The sequence below is a fragment of the Carassius auratus genome, chromosome 12, assembly GCF_003368295.1.
Source record: "Carassius auratus strain Wakin chromosome 12, ASM336829v1, whole genome shotgun sequence".
NCBI classification, from domain to species: Eukaryota; Metazoa; Chordata; class Actinopteri; order Cypriniformes; family Cyprinidae; genus Carassius; species Carassius auratus.
Window position 1 is genome coordinate 10042146 of NC_039254.1, and position 24507 is coordinate 10066652.

The window sequence follows — 24507 nt, forward strand, 5'->3', positions numbered from 1 at the left end:
GAGTCTTACAATGTGTGTCTGCAAAGTGACTGAAGTCACTGACCAAATTAGACTCAAAAATAGCATCATATGTCAGGAACATGTTAAGACATCTAACATATCAGTTAATTACACATGAATAAGAAGATAGCAAAAAGGTGGTAATTCACAAAATGCTTGCAAATAAAATGAAAGTTGTGCGCACAGTACCAAAAGTCTGCTAAAGCATGAGATATGGGGCTTCCTTATAAAGCTTCCTCTCATAAGCACGTGCATGTTCACATAAGGGGGTGGAGAATTACTGAGCTACGGGGTGATTAGAAAAGTAAGGACCCAAGGGAACCTGTGGGAGTGAATCTGGCTCAAGCCCAGGTTATGCACATCTGCATTACATCTACACACAAGCATACACAAACACAAACACACATACAAAACGGATCTCAAATTACTTATGCACAGTAATGCGGCGGTTTCCAGAGACGAGTATCTGAACTTGAATAGATGTTCAACCTTATCCACTTCCAAATGCTTATGTTCGGTGCCATGACAATCCTCGTCTTTCAGAATGAATGCAGAATGTTTACTGTGATGAGAATATTCAGAAACGTGTTATAAATATATACTCAAATGCATTTCTATTGGCACATATATAGGCTCAGTTCCAAAACCTAGTGAGCTTTCTATGAAGGAAGCATTATAAAGCGTTTAAGGCATGCTACCAATTCAAGGACTGCACCAAAATGTAGGCAGCATGATAATCCTGCATTCTAAAATACATTGTTTTTGCAGAATACTAAAGTAGCGCCCAAGGTAATCACAAAATGCTCAGTAAAGAAAAATCAATCCAAGATGGAGGACAGTGCAAGATGATCATAACCCCAAAATCTAAATATAAAATTAAATGTGTTTATCATTAATGCTCAATTAACATTCAAATTAATTTAATATAAATTCTACATTACTACAAAGTTTCAAATCAGTCACTCATGAAATTCCATTTCAAAATGCTCCCCTATATGGCTGCCTATGTAGAAGGTAGACAGATAATTTTTTAATTCCTACTTCTATCAGGAAGCCTCTATTTTGGAACAAGTAAATGTGCCATTTCAAATGAGTTTGTGTGGATATAATTAGCAATAGTTAACATAACAATGAGGCTGATGAAAAGTGCTATTTGCATGTAAACAGTCTGGATTGTGATTTCTTGCAGGGCTGCATGTCATTTGCTGGGCTGGTTACACATCATAAATGCTGCTTGGCTTGAAAATATAAATCCAGAGTTATTTTGCAACAACCTCTCTGGTTCACAGGCAATCAATGAGGGGTAAAAGGGAGAAGGTGATGAATTACGATACAAGGGCATTTTCTCACAAAACAAAGTGCAATATTTTGGCTACTAATGTGTCATTTCTAAGCACAAAGTCAGCCGGGACTGTTCCAGCAGGGGTTGTGGAATACGTATGAATATTCCCTTAAGAAATGGGTCATGGAGATCAAGTTTTTTTCATTTCAATGATTGGCCTAATTGGAGAAATCAGTGTTGGGGTGTCAGGGGATGTGATTTAAACCCTTTTAGGAGGTATGACTGTACCATGGTCAAGTAAAATTAGGTCTCTTTGGTGTTCAGCGCTGGAGAAGCGATTACAAATGGAACTATTGTGAAATGTGAGGGTCTACTCTGAAGAGGTGTCAGCCATTACAATATACCTTGGGTAATTTCAAGTCAATCAGATCATTGCCCATTGAGACATGAGTATCCATGTGTTCATACTGTCTGGTGGCTATTATTATTAAGTAAAATTTTTAAATGTGCATTTTTAAGTTTCACTTTTTAATGCAAAATTAAGAGATTAAGGTTTAGACTTTTGCATATTATAAACTGGAACTTCATGTGGGAAGTAATTACCGTTAGATCAGAAACAGTTTTAGCAGTTTTAGCAAAAGTCTTCAAAATAGTTTTTTATTTATTAGTTAAAAATTGTTGCTGCTCCAATTAAGCTCAGCATGCTCCCTTTAAGCTCTTCCACAATGAAAGTCTATCATAGAATCATAGTCTGAAGCTAAAAAATTATATCTGGTTTTCTATTAAATCAGTCAACTTAAATCAGTGGACGGGCTCTGACTTTTGGCATCTAATGTCAGCTTCTCCAGACCGTAAATCTGTGGATAATCAGGGCAAAAATTGTGTAGTGTATTTCAGGCTTAAGAGAACATGAATAAATTGACATTCATTTAGTTGACATAAGAGGCAATCCACTGGGGTTGTTTGGATTACAGTCATGTTCACTTTGTGTGGTTTTTGAAGCATCAACTTTGGAGGTCTCATACACTGACATATGGACTCGTAGACCAAGATAGGTTTTCTAAAAATCTTAATTTGTGTTCATGTGAAGATCAGTTTTTTTTTAGTGAAATATCCTTTTAACTTACCATCACGTTGTTCAATATAATGTCATTATATTACCTTAATTTAGTATGATTCAGTAGAAAAAGCATTTACAAAATGGCAATTTTCGTTTTTTCTTTGAGAATAAGCAGCAACATGGACTGTATACACATTTTGGCCATATGATTAATGTCATAACAAGTTGATTCAAGCTTAAATACTGAATGAAATGCCACATCCAGCATGCACAGAAATTCAAAACAAGTTTATTTTTGAATTTGGGTGGTCATTTTTTTCACATTGGCATTGTTTGATTGTTTGAGGCAACATTGTTGCAAGCACACCAACTCCCAAGCATTCATCATTGTTCCCTGGAAGGGCTGGCCTTTGCTGCTACCCTCTGGGACGCCACACAGCAGCACAGCATATTGGAAGGCTTCACAGAGTGTACAAGAGAGCTGAACCATTTCCCAATTTATGATCTCTCAGCCTTTTAAAGGTTGATTTAATATTTGCCTGAGAGGTTCTGGAAAGCCTCCCGAAAATAAAAAGGAAGAGAGAAAAAAAATAAAACCAAACAAAAAGAGGGAGTCAAATGTTGTTTAGCTAACCTTTAATGCACTTGTTGGTGAACTGTGTCCAACAATAAGAAGTATTTATTAGTCTGGGTGAAGTGAAGGGGGACTGACACCATTCAGATTCAAAGGGGCTTTGCACAGGAGCGAAAGGTCCATCATTAACCATAGCTCCTCATGAACCACGTTTCAACACACATTTGTTCCAATGACACGTGACTGGGATGATATACAGCACATTGGGTGGGAAGAGGCCTGAATTGCTTTTCCAACTGCTCACGAGAGCCAGGTTATATCCGAGTCACTTGAAAAAATAAAGCCCATGAGATGTGTACACTATGTGCCAAGGCAAGGTGAAGCTAGAGCTGCCAAACCACCTGGATGCGAGAGCACTTTATCTCATGTATGCAATTAAAGAAGTGAGTGCAAGCAGAATTTCAGATGCCTCCAAGTTGTCTAAAAACATTTAGTATCCAAACACTGATAAATCACCACTCTTATTTGCCATGTGATTTCATTAAAGGTGACTCATAAAAAAGCCTCCATGTAGGCTGGATTTACTTAAATGCTGATCATGTGGATGAGGTTTTGCCCTTCAAGTCTTAGCCTAAAAAGAAAACAGACTTCAAATGATGGCACTTTTGGTTTTGAACACGCCAAAGTCTTTAACACATGCTCAGCCTTTTCAGATGTCTGCCAAATGTGATTAAATGTGTAAAAAAGCAAAATGTGTGCTGTAATTTATCTGCAACAAGATGTTCCTGAGAATGTTCTCCATGTATTAAAGCAGCTTATACACACATTAGAGATAATGGCCTCCACTATAGCACATATCCAGGTTTTCTCCTACAGCACTGGCCCAGAACACTGAGAATTCTGTTGGCCAACTACAGATCATCCATAAACCGCAGGCTTTGGCCGATGCTATAAATGAAAACTTCTCAGCTCTTTATATCCGGACTTTGAGCCCTGGCCGCTAGAGAGACGGATGTGCCTCCACAGCTGCAGGCCACTTTAAAGCAGCACAGGTTTTCAGGGATGTTTATGAATGTTTTTTTGCTGGAGGGAGTTTTTTCGGTTTCCCTGCAAACAGGGCAATAATGGACACTTTTGTGTAGCCAGGTAAACGAGGGTGAAACTGCTCTGATGTCAGCTGAAATATCTGCTAGATAAACAATGCGATTGCCAGCATGCCCAAGTGGTTTGTTTCATAGATAGCTCAAGTGTAATTTGGGACAAAACAGAGACATTTATGGCAGCTACCTGCAGGCTTCAGTGTTGACGTCAAACTAAAGATTATTTTAAGCAGTAGGTCAAAGGTGGCCTGTTTCTTTTACAGAATATTTTGCCCCAACATGGAAAGCTAAAATCCATGGTACAGCATAAAAGTCTGTTTTTAACTAATGGACGATGCTAAAAGCCTTCATCATAAATGTGTGTAGTGTGTCTGGCGCTGCAGTAGACATTCAGTGATGTGGTATAGGAAATCAATACGTCCCATTTCTAACTCCAGACTCATTCAGAGAGCAAATAAAAGCTGCTTTAGTGTGGCAACGCAATCAATTTGGTTTGCTAAATTATTAGTAAATTACTTCAGGAGTGCTACAACTCAGCTTTCTGGATGTAATACAACATTTTTAAAACCATCTAAAATCCTTAACAGGCTCATTGGAAAAACGTGCCTGTGGTGACATGACTGCAAAATTATATTACGTTGCTTCTTGTATGTTGCAGAGGCACTAAATGTGTGTTCCGTTTTATCAAAACAAATGGATGCAAATATGGCAACTTTTATGAAAATTTGCTTGGTGTATGTATATCGTCAGTTCGAAAACGTGAAAAGTGCTCTATAATCGGGTTTGAAAATAACATAACCACCTTAACCTAACAAACAGTGCTTTTATTTATTTATTTTATCATGACTCCCATTTCACAAGACTCATACCAGAGTCCTCCAAATTGCAAGTGCAATAATGTACAAGGTGAGCCACCAAGCAACTTTACGATATCAAAAGCCCAATTACATTTGGAGCTGGTTATGTGATGCAAAAATCTCAATGTATTAATTTAAAAATAATGCTCTATGGTAGTGTGTTCAGGTCTTATTAAATCAATAAGCTGCCCTGTAATCATAATTTGTGTAAAAAAAAAAAAAAGGAATAAAAGCTGTTTCTGTTTTACTACCATGAATTAAATGTATAGATTTTGGGAATTGTGCATAAACTACAGTGATTGGCATGTTTTTCCAATTAGCCTGGGTTGCTGGAATCAAGGTAACATCTATAACAGATCCGAGCCGTCTTTAAAAATAACATAAGGCTGTTTGACAAAATGGCAGTTGACAACAGTTGTTAAGGCAGGATTGGTCAGCAAGTAACAAATTTAAGTTGGGTCTTAGAGAAGAGTGTACAAACAGTTTTTACAAAAAACATTAAAAGAATGTGGTACAATGAGCTTCCTCAAATGTATGACTAATCAGTGTAAAACAAACACTCTTCCTGTATTTAAACGGAAAAAAATAACACTTTAGTATCTCACAGGACAGGCTCTATTTTATAAGGGCAGACACTACTTTTTTGTGCAGTATAGCTGAAGTTAAATCGGGAGTCCATGATGAAACAGACGAAGCAGAGAACTGACATGCAAATGTGCAAGAGCTGCCATTACTCATAAAAGATCATTTCAGTTTTAAGATGGCTTGGCAAGGGAACTGCTATTAGGAGCACGACTAGCCAGAGCCTTACCCGGCCTTGTCAAAAGAAGCTCTTTCTCTGCATCACAAATTCCTCTTAATTTATAGAGCAATTCACTGCTCATTCATCTTCTGTTCTAATCCAAATACAGATCATGGCACTACCCAAAAATGGCATTCGCTCTTGGCACAACAGGGGTGAGATTATCTCAAGCCTCTGAAGTCACAGTGAGCTTCTTCAGGCAGCAGAGGATTTTACACTTGCAACTCTGAGGTTTGGGCTCAGTTTCTCACATGCTTGACTATGGTATCTTCTTTTCTGGGTGTGACTCTAAATTTAGCTTTGTGCACCTTACATCTTCCTCTTTTTATGCAGAGTTTCCTGAATGAGGTTTGTTTAAAGACACACTGAAAGGGCATGCAAAAAAGCATGTTTCTGCTAGAAATGTGTATGAATTATGTTATTGTTGACATCCTTAAACAAGTTCTGTTCTCTACAGCTGGAGTTTCACTTGAAAAATATCAGTTTATTAATTAAACAAAAAATCATCTTTGACAAAAATGTTATATATTTAAAGTCACCATGAAATCAAAATGAACTAATCTCACTTTCTTATGGATTACTGCAGTGTTTATTATGCATGATTGATCTGTGCACATTATTAACGTTTTATCATGTTCGCTTGTAATCTTTAATCAAAATAACTTCCTCTCCCATTTGCAATGACATCTCTTCTCTGATGGTGTAAACCTGTCACTCACTTAAGACAGCAAACAGCAATAGCAAATGGCAATGATGCGAAGACCAAACCAATTTCCGATAAACAAAATTAAATCCTGCCCTAGAATTTTTCATGTTTGAGAAGCAGTTTCACTCGAATATACATCAAAATAAGTTAAGAAAAGACAGTAAGAACTTCTGTTATCTTAAACCCTTATCGTTAAATAAATGATTTATTGAATTAAAGGGAAAGTTTACTCAAAAATGCTAACTCAGAATGCAAATGCCATTTCAAACCTGTATGACCTACTTTATTCTGACAAAAATTAAAGAATGTATTTTAAAGAATGTTGGTAACCAAATAGATCTGGTTACCACTGACTTTCACTTTATGTCCAAACACACACACACACACACACACACAAAATATCGTCTTTTGTTGTGCATATATAGATATAATATATAGATATAAATATATAGACATGTAGAAACATTCATATGAATGCATGTTTACAATGTTAATTAATAAAAGTGAAACACACACACACACACACACACACACACACACATAAATATTAGTGGTGGGCATAGATAATTTTTTTAATCTAGATTAATCTCACTGTGATCTTGAAATAAATCTAGATTAAAATGGCTCATTCGAATTCTGCCGAAGGCATTCAGAATATATGTGTTACCCAAATAAAATTGACAAACAGTAAGTCTTTGAGAAGGGGTTTATCAAGCTAGGTGGTGTATTAGAAAACGGACTTGCATACGCACTGCAGACGGAGTATGTGTGAAACAAGCGTGAGCAGGGCCGTAGCTGGGGTTAGCGGGGCCCCAAAGAAGGTTGTACCAGTGGGCCCTGTTTGAAATTGTTTAATTTGTATGTTCCTTTATTTTTATTTATTTGTGCTATTTACACAATGTTTAAGTTTTTTTTCAAGTTTGTAGGTGTCAAGGTACATAAACCAAATAATTAAAAGTAAAATAGCACTGTATAGTTTTCAATGTAAAAATGAAATATACAATCAAACCTACATTTATTCAGACACCTTCAACATTTCTCACATTATTACAGTTTTGCTATACGTATATATCAAAAATGATATCTGGTGTCTGAATAATTTTTGGTTTGACTGTTGAAACTACAAAGTAATTCAGTCAAGAGCAGTGAGTGATTTTCATTTTCATTTTCTTGGATTAACATTACAGCAGCCAGTAGCTGAAAACCACGACGGTCAGACTCTTAATATCCTCTCTTCGCTCCAGTCAGAATCACTCTGCTCCGCTCATACTCTGCAGCATGTCTCTTTGTCAGACTCGCGGGGAGGGCTGAGCCCTGAGTGGAGCGTCGGTGGATGTTAAAAAGAAAACCGATTTTCCTTCAAACAAACTGATATAAATTACACATTCAAGTTAATCCATAAAATCGATTTATCACCCAGCCCCATTTGCTTTTATATAATTTAATAAAAAAAAAAAATTACAGCTGCATTTAAATGCAGGTGTGTAAAATATGTGCAAGATTTGCACTGCACGTTTGATGGTAGATGTGCAAGGTTTATTCTTATTTGTTTTATCTTCATTACAAATCTTGTTTGGTTTTATTTGGGATAATTGCATGTAAAAATAATTTACGTTGTAATGCATATGCAAAATAAGAATTAATATTCATATTCAAGTGTTTGTGCAAAAATTATGAATGCGCATTAATGACAGGGAGGCGCCGTCTCATCATTTTAATTTTTTCCTGATAATGAATTTATAATTCTTTAATTAACATAATATCGTGGCGTCTCACATACATTAAAAATATATCTAGAGAAATCTTGACATTTTTTTTAAACGAAAACGAAAGCATTGTGTAATCTGTGAATGTTGCATTTCTCTCGTCGGAGATAGCCAGCACTGTGAATTTCATCTTGCAGCCGACAAGAAAACATTTGTTTATTATTAAATAATTAAAATGTCTAATTTTTCACAATTATTAAGCTACTTCTGCAGGTGCTTTGTGGCAAACTTAATGCATGTGCTTGAGCGCGGAATAGATTAAGACTTGATTATGTAAATTTAATATAAACCTCTGATCAGTTGAATATAACAAATTAACGACTAGAACTAGAAAAATCTTACGTGGGGGCAGACCATTTTTTAGTCTATAACCAAAACAACAGTCCTAAATAAACCTGTTGAGCAAGTTTGAAAGCCTCATAAGACACTGTTCATATGAAAGAGACCCCCACAAGACATGCATAACTACCCCCAAAAAACCCAACCCCCTCCAGCTGAACTGAACTCTTGTCTGTTTTTTTGGCTGTGAGGAACGATGTGTTGTCATGTTACTGGGCTGAAACATGCCTGTACTCGGCAGCACTACTCTTTCTATTCATTACTTTCTCGCAGCCCATATTATTATTTTCACAAGACCAAAATGATAATAACAAATTATCAATTGATAATGAATCATTGTTTTACGAAAATCATTGTTATTTTGTGAACATAACGTTTGTGGAAAGGCTTTAAGACCAAGCAGAATCCTTGTCAGCTGCTCCCGCCTCACAGCGCGCATGACTCCGCTAACTGACGCAGCTTCATCGTCTGTGATTTGATTTTACTAAATCAAATTATGTTAAATAGAGACAGAGAGAAAGAGAGAGAGAGAGAGAGAGAGAGAGAGAGTGAGAGAAAGAAATAAGACTATTCTTAAACTTGGAGCTCATTATATTGAAGTACAAATCCAAACACCAGAAACGTTATGCATTTTATGAATAATGAAATGTTTTGAAAAGTATATATTTTATTTATTCACAAGCTGTATGGTTGAAATTTTAGTTCAAAACTTTAAATTCCATTGTTTAAAAAAAATGCTTTATTGGCTAACATTTCATAGACCTTCAGTTGTTATTATGCTCTAAAATCCATGCCATTTGTAATTTCACAGTATTTTCACCTCCTAAGTCACTAACCTTTAAAGTCACAATTCTATAATGGTCAAAATTACTCAGGCTGATGGTATTTTTTAATGACATTATTTTATTATTATTTATTTTTATTTTTGTATTTATTTTTAATAATTGTAGCCTACATAAATAGGTGAAGCAAAACAAATATTTGGATTGTCGCTTATTTTTTTCTACAAGAATAAACATGATAACATTATTAATTCATAGAAATAATTTAAGCAAATAAAACCTTTTTTTAAACTTGAATTTAAATACTATTAAATTAACTTTAAAATCTCAAGGAGTTTATAAATTAAAAAGGGTAAAATGTCACAGTGCATGTTAAATAGCATAAATGAACTAACAATATAATTAGATTTTTTTTAAATGAACAATTCCTGTATAAAATGGAACAGCAACTTTTATATCAAACATTTTTTTCCACAGCTGTGCAACGCGAGAGGCAGATCTGCTCCAGAGCACGCGAAGTGAATGTGATGCACAAAGTCATTTGCCTAGATTAGGCCCAGGCTCTGTTCTGAAGTATATAATAATTATAATTACTGTTAACCCAGAGTAACACATTTTAAAATATTAATCGCCTATTTTCAATTGGTTCATGTTTATTTTTTTTTAAACTCGCTAAAAAATAAATTATGTTTATTAGAGGAAAAAAATATACAAGTCATGTATAAGTTGCATTTTATTACATCTAGAAATAATAACGGCTGGCCTAATAATGTTATAATGTACCAACAGGCAGTGTTGTAGTCGAGTCACCAACTGTCGAGTCCGAGTCTCTAGTCCGGGTTACCAAAGAAGAGTCTGAGTCGAGTCCAAGTCGAGTCACCATTACCAGAGTTCGAGTCTGAGTCGAGTCTCAAGTCCCGTATTGGAAAAGTTTTTTGATGAAACAATACCAACCAACTGAGTTGGTAAGCATTGAAGTCCATTATATGAAGAAAACATCCTCAAATGTTTTCCTTAAAAAACATAATTTAAGAAAAAACACCATGGGTATGCTGGATGGCATTGGGAGGAGTTAATGATTAGGAAATGTAAATTTTTGTGTGAACTAATCCTTTAACGCTGTATTACAGAAATACACACGGCGAAAAAAAGAAACGTGCATTTTACAGGACACTTTACTTAAAACATAAAAATCAATACGATATGCCAAGAGAGAGAGAGAGAGAGAGAGAGAGAGAGAGTGTGAGTGTATGTGTGTGTGTGTGAGAGAGAGAGAGCGTTTGTGTGTGAGTGACCGAGTGATTTAGCGTGAGTGCGCTTGTATGTGTGCATGTTATGCGCTCATAATGGAAGCATCCAGGCGTGTCCTCACCGCATCGAGTTAAAAACATCAACTTTTCAGAATGCTGCAAGTGCACCGCGGGTCATGTGACAAGAACTAACCAATCAGCTTCATCCTTTCCCGCATGTGCCCGAGCGCTTTTGAAAAAAAGTAAAGTGAAAGTAAAATGAGTGACGTCAGTGAATGTGTTGTCAAGCAAAGAGAGCGAGTGGTAGCAGTGTCTGTGAGGGAAAAGATGATCCCGGCCGGTCTTGGGCACGAAACATTTTTTATACAAATTTTTGTCAAAAATGCTCAAATCCTCGAGTCTGAGTCCAAGTACGAGTCATCAGTCCACGAGTCCAAGTCGAGTCACGAGTCCAGAGAATGGATTCTCGATTCGGACTCGAGTCCAAAGAATAGTGACTCGAGTCGGACTCGAGTCCAGGACTCGAGTACTCCATCACTGCAAACAGGATATTTTTAGTTCCCCTTCACTTTACAACAAATCTTTTAAATTTAACAAATTTATAAGAACAAAACAAGAATTAAAAATATATAATTCAGATGGATAAATATAATTGCAGTATATAATAATATAGGCTTAGCTATAAAAAAATAATAATTTAAAGCTTAGCTTAAGGTAAGGTTGGACTTTCTCATTCGGGAGAAATCCAAACGTTTCCATATTCATGATGTTTCCCATTTGAAGCTTAACTATTATTTATGAGGTAAAATAGGCTATGTAGTTCACACGTGTTTCAGTATCGATGAAAAAAAAAATCATAATTAACAATATGTCAAAGTGCTCATGCTGAATGGCTGGTGAACGACTGCTGTTCCTGGTGAATATGTGCGCGAGGCACCAGCCCGATCTAACAGCTGAAACAAATAATACTTAATTTTTGGTCACACATAAGGCATAATTCAAAAATGCAAAGTATTGGTAGCTTGAAAAATCAAGAATAATAACAGAGTTAATAATAATTATTGCTAAATGCTGGAGCGTCCTCATTTCGCTCTGCATATGGAACTTGAAGATTTTTTAAAACCAAGAAACACACACACAGGCCTTATATTTATTTACTGTTTGATAACAATAGCATGCATATGATCCTTTGTGTAAAGGTGTTCTTAAAATTTTTGATGAGTAAACAGTAGCCTAAGACTATCCTACATTTTGAAATTAACTCACTGTAAATTTTTTATGTTTTTTTTTAAATGTTACAATGTTATATCATAATGTTATTGTTGCTTTACTTCATCCCTTTATCTAATTTTACAATTACATTCATTTAACAAGTTTTAAAAATGTTAGATTGATTTTACATTCACAGATGCAGTATTTCTTGCATTTATTGCACACCAATAGCTATTTAACAATTACTTTTAAATATGAATGAAATAAATGTCAACTAATGTTGTTTACTTAAAAATTGTCTTCCTTAGAAATTGATTTCGGTGTATTACAGGTGCATCACAATAAATTAGAAAGTTGTGGAAAAGGTTATTTCAGTAATTCAACTCAAATTGTGAAACTCATGTATTAATTCTGTGTGCACTGAATTGATTTAAGTAGTTTAAGTCTTTGGTTCTTTTAATTGTGATGATTTTGGCTCACATTTAACAAAACCTCACCAAATCTCAACAGTTCAGAATACTTCATAAGACCAATTAAAAAAAAAATAAAATACAATGAATTGTTGGCCTTCTGGAAAGTGTGTTCATTTACTGTACATGTGCTCAATACTTGGTAGGGGCTCATTTTACTTTAATTACTGCCTCAATTCGGCATGGCATGGAGGTGATCAGTTTGTGTAACTGCTGAGGTGGTATGGAACCCCTGGTTTCTTTGACAGTGGCCTTCAGCTCATTTATATTTTTTGGTCTCTAGTTTCGCCTTTTGACAATACCCCAAAGATTCTCTATGGGGTTCAGGTCTGGTGAGTTTACTGGCCAGTCAAGTACAACAACACTATTGTCATTTAACCAACTTTTGGTGCTTTTGGCTTTGTGGGCAGTTGCCAAATCCTGGCGGAAAATGAAATCAGCATCTTCAAAAAGCTGGTCAGTAGAAGGAAACATGAAGTGCTCCAAAATTTCATGGTAACGCGTGCAGTGACTTTGGTTTTCACAATGGACCAACATCAGCATATGACATTGCACCCCAAATCATCTTAATGTGCAAACTTTACACTGGACTTCAAGCAACTTGGGCTATGAGCTTCCCCATCCTTCTTCCAGACTCTAGGACCTTGGTTTTCAAATTAAATACAAAACTTGCTCTCATCTGAAAAGAGGACTTTGCACCACTGGGCAACAGTCCAGTTATTCTCCTTAGCCCATGTAAGATGCCTCTGACACTGTCCATAGTTCAGCAAATTCCTTGACACGTCTGGGTGTGGTGGCTCTTGATGCCTTGACCCCAGCCTCAGTCCATTCCTTGTGAAGTTCACTCAAATTCTAGAATTGATTTTGCTTGACAATCCTCATAAGGCTGCGGCTCTCTTGGTTGGTTGTGCATCTTTTTCTTCCACACTTTTTCCTTCCACTCAACTTTCTGTTAACATGCTTGGATGCAGCACTCTGTGAACAGTGCTTTTTTGGGCACTTAATGTTTGTGGCTTACCCTCCTTGTGAAGCCTGTCAATTATCATCTTCTGGACAATTGTCAGATCAGCAGTCTTCCCCACGATTGTGTAGCCTAGTGAACCAAACTGAGAGACCATTTTGAAGGCTCAGGAAACCTTGCAGGTTGGCATATCACCATATTCTAACTTGTTGAGATCATTAAAGTGCTGGGTTTTTGTTAAATGTGAGCCAAAATCATCACAATTGAAAGAACCAAATACTTAAACTACTTCAGTCTGTGTGCACTGAATTTATTTACACAATTGAGTTGAATTACTGAAATAAATTAACTTTTCCATGACATTCTAATTTATTGAGATGCACCTGTATTAATAATTAATAATAATATCATTAATTTAAATTAACTGCTTATTCACCAATGGTAAATACATTTTGTCTTAGCACTACCACTACCCACCATTTTTTTCATTCCGAATGGACATGATCTGTCAAATCAGTCTGATGTGTCAAAAGGTGATTCTCAGAACAAAGGCACTGCACCAACTCTCAACAACAAACGTTGCACTAATTTGATGGGGTTAAGACACCCAATTATAAAGACAGACAGAGTGATGAAAAAAAAACTATCCCTCCATTGTTTGGTCTCCTGAGAGCCTTTGAGAGAGCTGTGGAGAGAGGAGGACTAAGTATCCATTTAGCGCACAACACCCAGACAGTGCAGGGGAAATAAGCGTGCCTTTCTGTCAGGAGTCAGAACAAGGGATTACATCACTCCAGACTTGAAAGCAGCAGACCCAGACAGCCACTCAATGAGAGACAAAAAGAGAATCTCTAACCAAAAGGAGGATGATGTAACTTGACACATTTATTGTATTCTGAGCACGGGAGAAGCTCGGGGTAATTGTTAGCCAAATGAAATGCTTGGATATTTATGTTTGGTGGTGGGGAACAAAAGAAGTGCCGTTTTAAGTTTAACGACGCATCCTGTCATGCTTTTTTATCATATCTGCTGATTAACAACTGCTCTTTAAAAGGTAACTGGAAAAAAGGGAAATAATCAGCACGCTACCTATCTCACATAACCAGACCCCAAATCAAATAACGCAGCCAGGGAGACTGATTACCACATGAGAGAGCGAGAGAGAGAGATAGAGAGAGAGAGAGAGAGAGAGAGAGAGAGAGAGAGAGAGAGAGAGAGAGAGAGAGAGAGAGAGAGAGAGAGAGAGAGACAAAAATAGAGCTTTAATTTCATTAGAAAAGAAGAATCATGTTTCTCAACATCAGCAGAGTTTCAAGGCCGTCAGGGGATCTGGGTTGTGGAAAAGATCTGCACGAGTGTAACTGCCGACCACACGGAGGTTAGCTGCAAAAATGCCATATTTCAGCACAATGATGTAATCACTTATAGACACAAAGGCTTGCTAAGTTTGGTGCAGCCTGACAGACCTGCACATGGGCCAGACAGGAAGTAAAAGCACACAATAGGAAAGGGTGTGGGCACACCATCACTCATTGAGAGTAACATAACGGGCAATTGACTCCTATATCCAGACATCAATATTGCTTTTGTCATCCTGAAATATCAAGATGCAATTAGCATAAATGCATTTAGAAGGGGCCCATAAATTATGATTCAGTTATGATTCACAGCTTTAATCTCATCTAAAGAGGTTAAATGTGGTCATTCAGCACTTGGAAGGGAAACATAAACTTTGGAAGGAGTGTAAATGTAAAACTAATGAGCTGCTTGGAGTTGTGAAGACAATATAGAACAATCAATCGCTGAAATAAAAAGGTCTAAAGAGAAATATGTTCAAAAGTTAAGTGTTTGTAAGGATTTGATAATGTTTTTGAAATAAAGTCTCTTAATCTATTTGATGAAAAATGCTTAAAATGTATTACAATTTAAATATTTAAATTCTAATAATAGCCTATTATTACAATTTACAAATGACTATTTCTATTTTAATGTTTTAAAATGTCATTTCTTTAGGTTGATGGTAAATTTTCAGCAGCCATTACTCCAGTTTTCGGTGTCACATGATCCTTCAGAAGCCATTATAATACGCTGATTTGGTGCTCAAAAAATATTTTCAATTCTGAAAAAAAGTGCTGCTTAATATTTTTGTGGAAACACTGACATAATTGTTTCTTCAGGACACTTTAATGAATAGAAAGTTTTCATTCAATTTAATTGAAATAAAAATCTTTCGTAATCTTAAATGTCTCCCAAATCACTCTGAATAAAGGTATTATTTCTTTAAAAAACAAATCCTACTGACCCCAAACTTTTGAATAGTAGTGTATATAATGAACAATAATATGGTTTGGGAAGCAATTACTTAGCGTTTAACACTGGAGAAAGAGCAGAAAATCTAAACCGTTTTTGTAGGCATTGGGTCAACTTCCTCTTTAGGGTCTTCTCTGTCTTTAACCACAAAAGCAGAAATGGTCCTGCATAGACTTAAGCAAGCCTGCCAAAGTGGAAGTGAATGCTGATCAGATTCTAATTTTGAAATGTACTTATTCAGCCTCTTACAGCGTCGCTGGAGAACAGGCCCAACCACCTGTCATAGATTACATCCTCTGATGTGCAGGATGAGCCAGACCCACTGTTTTATGTTCACAAATGCACACTCTTTAGTTTGTGTTAAGTACATGTGCAGGGTTATGCGTCTGGCATGTTTCTTAAGCCCGAAAATGTCCCTGAGCTGACTGTGTTGTTACTATGGAGGAAATCAGAGGTCTGAGAGCACTCAAACATGTTATGTCACTCCAATTCAAAGGGACTGTGCCAGTGCTCACAAAAGCTGCATTCCACTTTCTCATGTTAATTTCTGGCAGCTGGTGGAGCATGTCAGTGACAGCAGACAGCTAGAATGAAAGAATTAAAGAAGAAAGTGTTGCAGAATATGATGAAAAACAGCCAAACATACAGGAGGGGTATTTCTGGCCAAGAAGTGAGCAGAATCTGTCAGGAAGTCGGCTGCAACTGAACACATCAGAGTTGGCAAAGCTCCTCTGGCCCAAACGTATGTTCCATAACCCCAGTCAAACCGCTAACCCAAAATGTTCAGCAATATATTAGAGGAAACAAATCAGAGTCCAGGGAGGGCTCTGATCCACATCAGGCTCGCCACAGACCAGCAGCACGCATAGAGTTCATTCATCTTTTGCAAATGATACACGCTCATATTTCCTTCTCATTCCCCTGCACATGGAAAGCCACTGGGAAAACCCAAAATCCATTGAATGGGAGCACAGGGCTGTAAGGATGTGATTGTCAATGCATTAAAAGAAATATGGCTGTTCTGGATTTCATCAGTTTCTATGGCTATTCTGCTAATACTGTATAACCACATATTAACTATAAGGGGATGGAATAGCCATATAAAGAACTGTTCAAGATCAACCCCTGAAAATCCTGTCAAAATTTATGTAAAATAAATAAATAAGTGTCATAGCTGCATTTTAGCAAACAAACCTTGCTAAAAGCCAAGACTATAGAAAATTAATGTGGATTATGAATCATTATCACGTGATTCACTATGCTGCTCGCTACACTGAAAAATGATCGATTACATCAAAAATACAACTTACAGTAATAATCTGCAATAAATACCTTTGCAAGTCTATGATATAAAATATAGTCATTGTTGGCATTTTATTATTACCTGCGGATACTTTTTCTGAGGCTGTTCTTTTCTTATCTGACAAAGGGGGCAAAGATATTTGAATGTTGGAGTGAACAATGAAAGTTTAAAAATTAAAAGCAAAACATACTCTTAATTTAGTGTTAGATTTTCTTATAGCATTCTTCTAACCTCTAAGAACAGCATTAAAACAATACCACTTTGCTTTTGCATTCTGAATTATTTTTTGACAAGCATTAGACCTAGAGACCTTAAAATTGAGGTCGATAGACACTTCTGTGGAATCATGCTATGATAAAGCACAAAGTGTGAGGCATCCATTTTTTTTGAGCATGCAGCTCCAATCTGTGAAAATGATTTCCAGATTGCATCTCTGCAAGTGCCAGTGGTTCATACCTGCCTGCTGCCCCCAACTGTCCAGCAGCCGCCAATACAAATACGACCACTAACACGGTGACATCATGGCAAACAGGACAATGAAGACAAAATGAACACGTTTTATCCATGTGTTGGTTGGTACCATCATTTCTGAAAATATAAAGCTTTTTTCCTCAATCTTTCTAGACATATTACTATGGCTTAAAAGTTTGGGGTTGGTAAGATGTTTTAAATGTTTTTGAAAGATGTTTGTTATGCTCACTAAAGCTGCATTTATTTGGTCAAAAATACAATAAAACAGTAATATTACAATAATAAAAAATAAAATAAAAACTATTTATTGGTTTAATACATTTTAAATGGTAATATATTCCTGTGATGGCAAAGTGATATTTTCAGCAGCCATTACTCCAGTCTTGACTAACAATGTTGAAAACACTACTTAAGATTTTTATGGAAACCATGATAATTAAAAAACATGATAAAATAAAAATAAACTACTAACTTCTTAAAATAAATAATTTAATCTTAATCTTACTTGCCCCAAAATTTGGAATGATGGTATATTTGATCTGGCCTTTGTTGTAGTTTAAAAATTGCACAAAATTAAACAATTTGCCCTGGACAATCAGCTCTGTCATAAAGTCTCAAAGGCACTATATCTAAATCTTAAATTATGAATACAAAAACAAAGAATATAGATTCAGCTAGGTCACAAAAGTTTACAAAATCTCCAACCCAATATGATAATATGTTCTAGAAAAACAAAGACGTACGCAGAAGAGAAAAATAATTCACAAATTAAAAACACAGCCTACTAAAAATGAAAGATCAGAAGGGTTTAAGGAATTTCAAGAAATGTCTGTAATATGTCTCCCAGGAGCAGTGTTTTTCTGAACACATGGGTTCTCTCACAGTAAAACCAGTCGTGACACAAAACAGAATAAGATTTAAGAGTCCAAAAAGCCATTTCTTGTTGAAGCGGCTTTAAAATAACTATGATTTGACAGAGAAGCAGTTAAATCAGAGTCTACATCAACTTTAGCCTGCCAAAGAAAAAAAAAAAAAAAATTCTCACCTCCAACTCTGAAGAAAACTGGCCAACAATTTGTGCATGATTTTTTTTTTTTCACATCTTATGGTACTCTTACAGTTTCGACCTTCTTGTATTCAGTTATGTGGAGTCCTGTGCAACTGCACTGTGACATTGATCACATGGCCTCCATCTCCATCCAGACCATTTCAGATTAATTTTTCAGCTGCTCCAACACAGCCGTTTCATAGCGTATCAACGCCGGAGAGACCCATCCGCCTCTGCCCTACTTCTGCTACTCTGTGCGTGACACCACAACCATTTAGAGTGCCGTTTTTTCGCTAGCGACTCCTCCACCATTTTCAGCTGTCTCATTCCATTTTTCATTCATCCCTTAATTTGCGATGCAGCTCTTTTTCTGAGCCTGTGACTTTCTCCTCACACCCTGCATTATTCACAGTTTCTCAGAAGCTCAAACACCCAGAAGGCCCAGATCTGAGTCTTCCATTTCCATATTTCTACTTACGGACTTATGTTTTACCATTTCAAACACGTCTTACTGAGAATACCAATTTGGACCCTGATGCTAACCTGCAGCCGTGAGGCAGCTAAAAAGAGTTTAAGATGACAATATGGGGTCTCTGAAGCCCACCGGCCAAAGGAAAGTCTGAATGGATGTAAAGGAGAGGTGGAAGTGTAAATTGGAAAGCAGATTTGAGATTACTGAACACGCAATCTGGCTATTGTTCAACCCACCTGTTATGTTAGACTAATACGTGATCGTTATTGCTAGGAAAGTTTGGTTTAATTACTGTGTGTCTTCAGGGTTTTTTTTGTGGGGGGGGAAAGAACAGAACATTGAAAGAACAGCATTGTTTGCTACATTTGTTACAGTTACATTTATTTGTTACATTTATATTATTTACATCAAGCTTTTGAATGGTATAGTAGTGTATATTGTTACTGAAACTTCATAATAATTCACTTGATTTTACATTTAGTCAGGAACTATAGTTTGGAAAAAGTCTAAAATGTTTACACATCACGTGAAAACTAGTACATACATACATACATACATACATACATACATACATACATACATACATACATACATACATTATATATATATATATATATATATAAAAAATCAAGAGCAGTGAGTGATTTTCATTTTCTTGGATTAACATTACAGCAGCCAGTAGCTAAATTAGGCGCGGTCACTTTAAGAGACGATGAACGCATACAATATAATTTAAGATATATAATATAAGAAATAACTGACAGTTTTTTCGAGCATAATTTCCAAGGTGGATATTTTGACATGTTTTGTATGTATTTGTCGGCACAAGAGCAAAAATAAGCAAATTCAATGTTCAAGTGTTTTGAGACGCCTTTCTCTGCGTGAGCCCTGAACACCAGAACACAGCGAGTAGTGAATTTTCATACTCATGAAAATAAAGAAAACTCTTTGAATGAGAAGGCGTGTCCAAACTTTTGGTCTGTACTGTATTATATATATATATATATATATATATATATATATATATATATATATATATATATATATATATATATATATGGTTCGGTACGTACCTCAATTTTAAAGTCACGGTTCGGTTCATTTACGGTACAGTAAGGGAAAGAAATGGAAGCATTAAACTGCAGGTTGTTTACTATACACTTAAAAAAAATACTTTTTAATAAAATATGTATAAAATAATAAGAAATAAAATACTGCTGCAAAGTTATCCACTAAATAAAATGCTCTCAGTCTCAATCCAATATCATATAATAAGATTAGGGCCGGGACTCGATTAAAAAAATTAATCTAATTAATTAGAGGCTTTGTAATTAAAATGCGATTCATTTCGATTAATTAATCGCATATCAATATTTGACCTGAGAACAGTGAGAAGTAATTTTTTTCACATGGATTTATAGTATACCATTGAATAATGACTGAATACATAAGCTTAAGCAAAAAAATATTGTTTATTTTTGTTCAACCAAGTCTAGCGCAGACCAGTGCAATTTTTGCCATGAAGTGTAGCAATAGCATATTTAGAAACAATTTAGAAATAGTACATTTCAGAAATTCAGGAAGCTTATCGGTATATATATATATAACTCTCAATAACCTTGGCCAAAACAATAAAGAGTTCAACATAAACTGTTGCACCAACAAAATAATACATAGTTCAACATAAAATGTAAAGTCCACGCTAGCTGCTATAGGTTTTGCGTTGAGGTGATACTTGAGGTTCGATCATGTGCTGCGTTGATAAGCGAACGCTAGTTGGTGCTTCAGTATAATCGGTCCGCTGAAACGCATCCAGTGAGAAACGTTCCGCGGTGCAAAAATAAGTTATTAAAAATGCGGGAATTTTTTTTCTGTAATTAATTAATCTTAGTTAACGCGTTATTTTTTGTGTAATTAATTAATCTCAATTAACGCGTTAAAGTCCCGGCCCTAAATAATATATAATGAAAAATATGAATAAATAAACCCAGCTTGAATGCCTGCTTCACCAGAACCGTGCCGTGCCTGCTGCTGCTGTAGGTGACAGGGAGACCGCTGACAGACCAGGCTTTTGTCTTCATGACTACAATATCTATACTTCATGTTGAGCATAAATATAAAGCCTACTGATAATTATTTATTTATTTTTTAAATTACATTTATATCTGAATTTATGTCAACCTATAGACTTTCAAACATTAAAGTGTCATGAATTAATATGTATTTGTGTACAAAATGACATATAAAAATTTTCCTATTCTATTTTGCCTGGAAACGCTTCCAATTCCAATGTCGTGTGAACAATGGGCGTCGGTTATATTTCTAGCATGCACGCAGGCAGTCTGCAAGCTTTAACCTGTTAACATGGGAGCCGAATTCAAAACAGACACGCCCAAGAGACGCTTGCGCCACGCATCCAGAGTGTCACCGGCCTTAGAGTCAGCTGCAGGCGCGAGTTGCGCTGAACTCAGAGACTTCCGCCACTTATTATCTTCGTTTGGAAACACGAAAATGTACTTATGTTCTGGGCACAAAATATTGCATTCCGTCATTCGGTACACACGTGCACCGTATCGAAAGCCCTGTACCGAAACGGTCCGGTACGAATACACATACCGTTACACCCCTAAAAAATAAAATAAAATAAAATAAAATAAAATAAATAATAATAATATATATACACAGTGCTTTAAAGCTGCGGTAGGTAACTTTTGACGCTCTAGCGGTTAATAAACAGAACTGCTTGCGTCTTGCGGAAGAACATCGTAGCCGGAACTACTTCTCTCTGTTTATGTCTATGAAGAATCCAAGGTACTGGGTTACTCTGCCGCGGTATCCCTGAAGCAATCTAAAATAGTCCGAATAAAAACACTTATTATAGGTCCACCCTAGTGATTCAGGACAAGCTAAAAACGGTTTGGAAAATGGATTCATGGTGTACTCGCTTATTATATACATTTTTCTACATTTTGAACACAAACAAAGTTATGGACCACAGCTCTGATTGGTTGTTTCTTAACGGGAGCGATGGATTTCTGCAAATGGCAATAGGACCACTGGGAGGAGCCAGAGGAGCTTGATTTTTTTCACAGATTATATGTCTCATATTCTACTGTCAGGACATAATGACAGGTTTAACAAATATGTAAAAAATATATTTTTACAAAAGTTACCTACTGCAGCTTTAAGTGGGCCGGTACGCACCAGTACTCAGTACCACCACTTCCAAATATAGCTCTTGAGTGTACCGCCACCTCTCCGTGCGCCCAGAACGTGCTTTTACTTTTAAACTAAACCCTTTAATTTGGGTGAGAATGTTTTTTTTGTTGTTGTTGTTTGTTTTGGGTGAAATTTGTACATCCTGTCTTACCGGTGACTGCACCTCTGCAATAGAATTAATTATGCAGCATTAAGGTTAAGGATTAATCTATTAATCATGGAAATGATCGAAAATTTATATCCCTAATGTACACCTCTAGTTTTCTCTTCCTCTTCTCTAAAGCAGCGTGGCTTTGCCCCCTTTGATGCCTTTTCCCAAGGGTGGGGTTTATCTGGGTTTGTGATGTCATGAACCCGGAAAGTAACTTTTTGTAGTCCCTACCAGCTATTTTTGTAGGCATTAAACTGACAGAATTTTAAAAGACTATAACTCAGTTTGCATTGAACTTTCAGCTTCATAACTTTGCAGATCTCGTTTATGCTCAAACAGAAACATTACATACTAATAGGGCTGGGACAACGCGGCGAGGTCATTGATGAAAAATAGTTGACGCAAAATATGCACATCGATTCGTCGACCTGTTTTTATTTCTCTAAAAAACGTTTGCAAAACGTTTACCTTATGTGCGCTGAATATACGCGATGGCCAGATCAACATTCTGTCCAACGTTATATAACCAATCCAAGGGTTTTTCTGTTTTGATCCTTTTTTTTGGCGGCTGTCAAAGCCTTATTTGATCGGTGAGTGATGTGTCTGACAGGGCGCGTTCGAGAGAGAGCCCCGGCTGCGCGCGCACACTCACAGTCTTCAAACAACATGAGCGCTTCTTGCTCCCTTGTGGATATTAATCGAAATCATTAAACACGATAGAAAAAGGGCAAAACACCAAAGTTTCACACGCGCTCGCGCACTCACAGTCTTCAAACTACGCAAGCCGCTGTCTTGCTCTTTCTCTCGCTCTCTCTCTCTCTCTCTCTCTCCCTTGAGCATATTAACCAAAATCATTAGAGATAGAAAAAGGGCGGAACGCCAAAGTTTCACGTGGAGCATTCGGAGAGGTTTTTTTGTAAAAACACTCTCTGTATTAGCTTAAAGCCCTCAAGTTTACATCGGTTACTGTATTCTTTCAATTGCTCTTAAACAAGTATTTTGGGTGACCTTTCTTATTGAATGCTAGACATCAAGTTGTTGTTATTTTCATCTGAAAGAAGAACTTTTTTCAGTAAGCTAGGCCCTATGTGTTCAGTAAGCTTGTTTCAGTAAGCCATGTTTTCAAGGCTTCAAGGTTTTATTGAATGCTATCTCTATACAAGTGCAAAGTAATGCATTCTTAGTCAGTCTTTTATTTTGTAATTTTAAGAGCAATAAACATATATTGCAATCTTAAGGAATTCATGTTTTTTTTTCATTCAGATATCTAAATCAACATGTATTAATTGTTACTAGTCAATTAATGGGGAGATAATCGAAATTGAATCGGTCTGAAAAAATTAATCGTTAGATTAATTGTTTAAAAAAAAATAATCGTTTATCCCAGCCCTACATACTAACTAACGTAGGGCTGGACGATTATGGCCTAAAATCAAAACCTCGATTAATTGAACATTTTATCTCGATTGCGATTAATGAACGATTATTTTGTTTCTGTTTTTTTGCCCTCATAGTTCACTGACAAGGTTTGTACTGTAAACAGGGCCATCGTTGGGGTTTTGGGGCCCCGGTTCAGGTTGTACCAGTGGGCCCTATTTGAAAGTGTTTAATTTGTATGTTCGTTCTGTTTATTTGTTTGTGCGGTTTACACAGTGTATACATTTTTTCAAGTTTGTAAGTGTCCAGGTACAGAAACCGAATAATTAAATGTAAAATAGCACTGTAAAAATTAAACATACAGTCAAACCAAAATTTATTCAGACACCTACAACATTTCTCACATTATCAGTTTATTTGCTAGAGTTTAGAAAATGGTAATAAAATATGACAAGAACTCAAAAGAGTTAAACTGTCAGAACTAATTCATCTTGATAATATCTTCGATAGAAAGATATGTAATGGACTACAATCAAACAAAACTTCAGACAACAGTCAATACTTTGTTGGCCAATTACCAATCAATGATTAATTGTGTTAATCAATGATTAATTGTGCTCACCACTCATGCGCCATCACTGTGTTGAACCGGCGTTCAGCTTTGTGTTTTGCTTTTATGCCACTGATTGGAGAGCGGAGTCATGTGGCTACACATGCGGTAGTATGCTTTTAAGGGGAAAGTATTAAGATTAAAAAAACGAAATAACAGACATGGGAAAATTAGGTCGGTTAGAGGTTCTGAATTTCGATTTCGATTACATTTCGATTAATCATCCAGCCCTAAACTAACGTTAAGTGTAACCGCACTGAATCACCCCTTTAAGTGAATCACGCAATGTGATTTACTTAGATTTGTGCATGTCAATTCAATGGTATACACAGCATTATTTAACGTGCAAAAAATGCATGTCTTAAAGCAGGCGGTAATTTGTGCT

The 24507-nt window shown here is 36.2% G+C and overlaps 1 protein-coding gene across 3 annotated transcripts in view; it reads right to left on the reverse strand.

Moving 5' to 3' along the window:
* rnls (renalase, FAD-dependent amine oxidase) overlaps nt 1-24507 on the reverse strand; it is a 57471-nt gene that overhangs the window by 18757 nt on the left and 14207 nt on the right. The window lies entirely within an intron of this gene.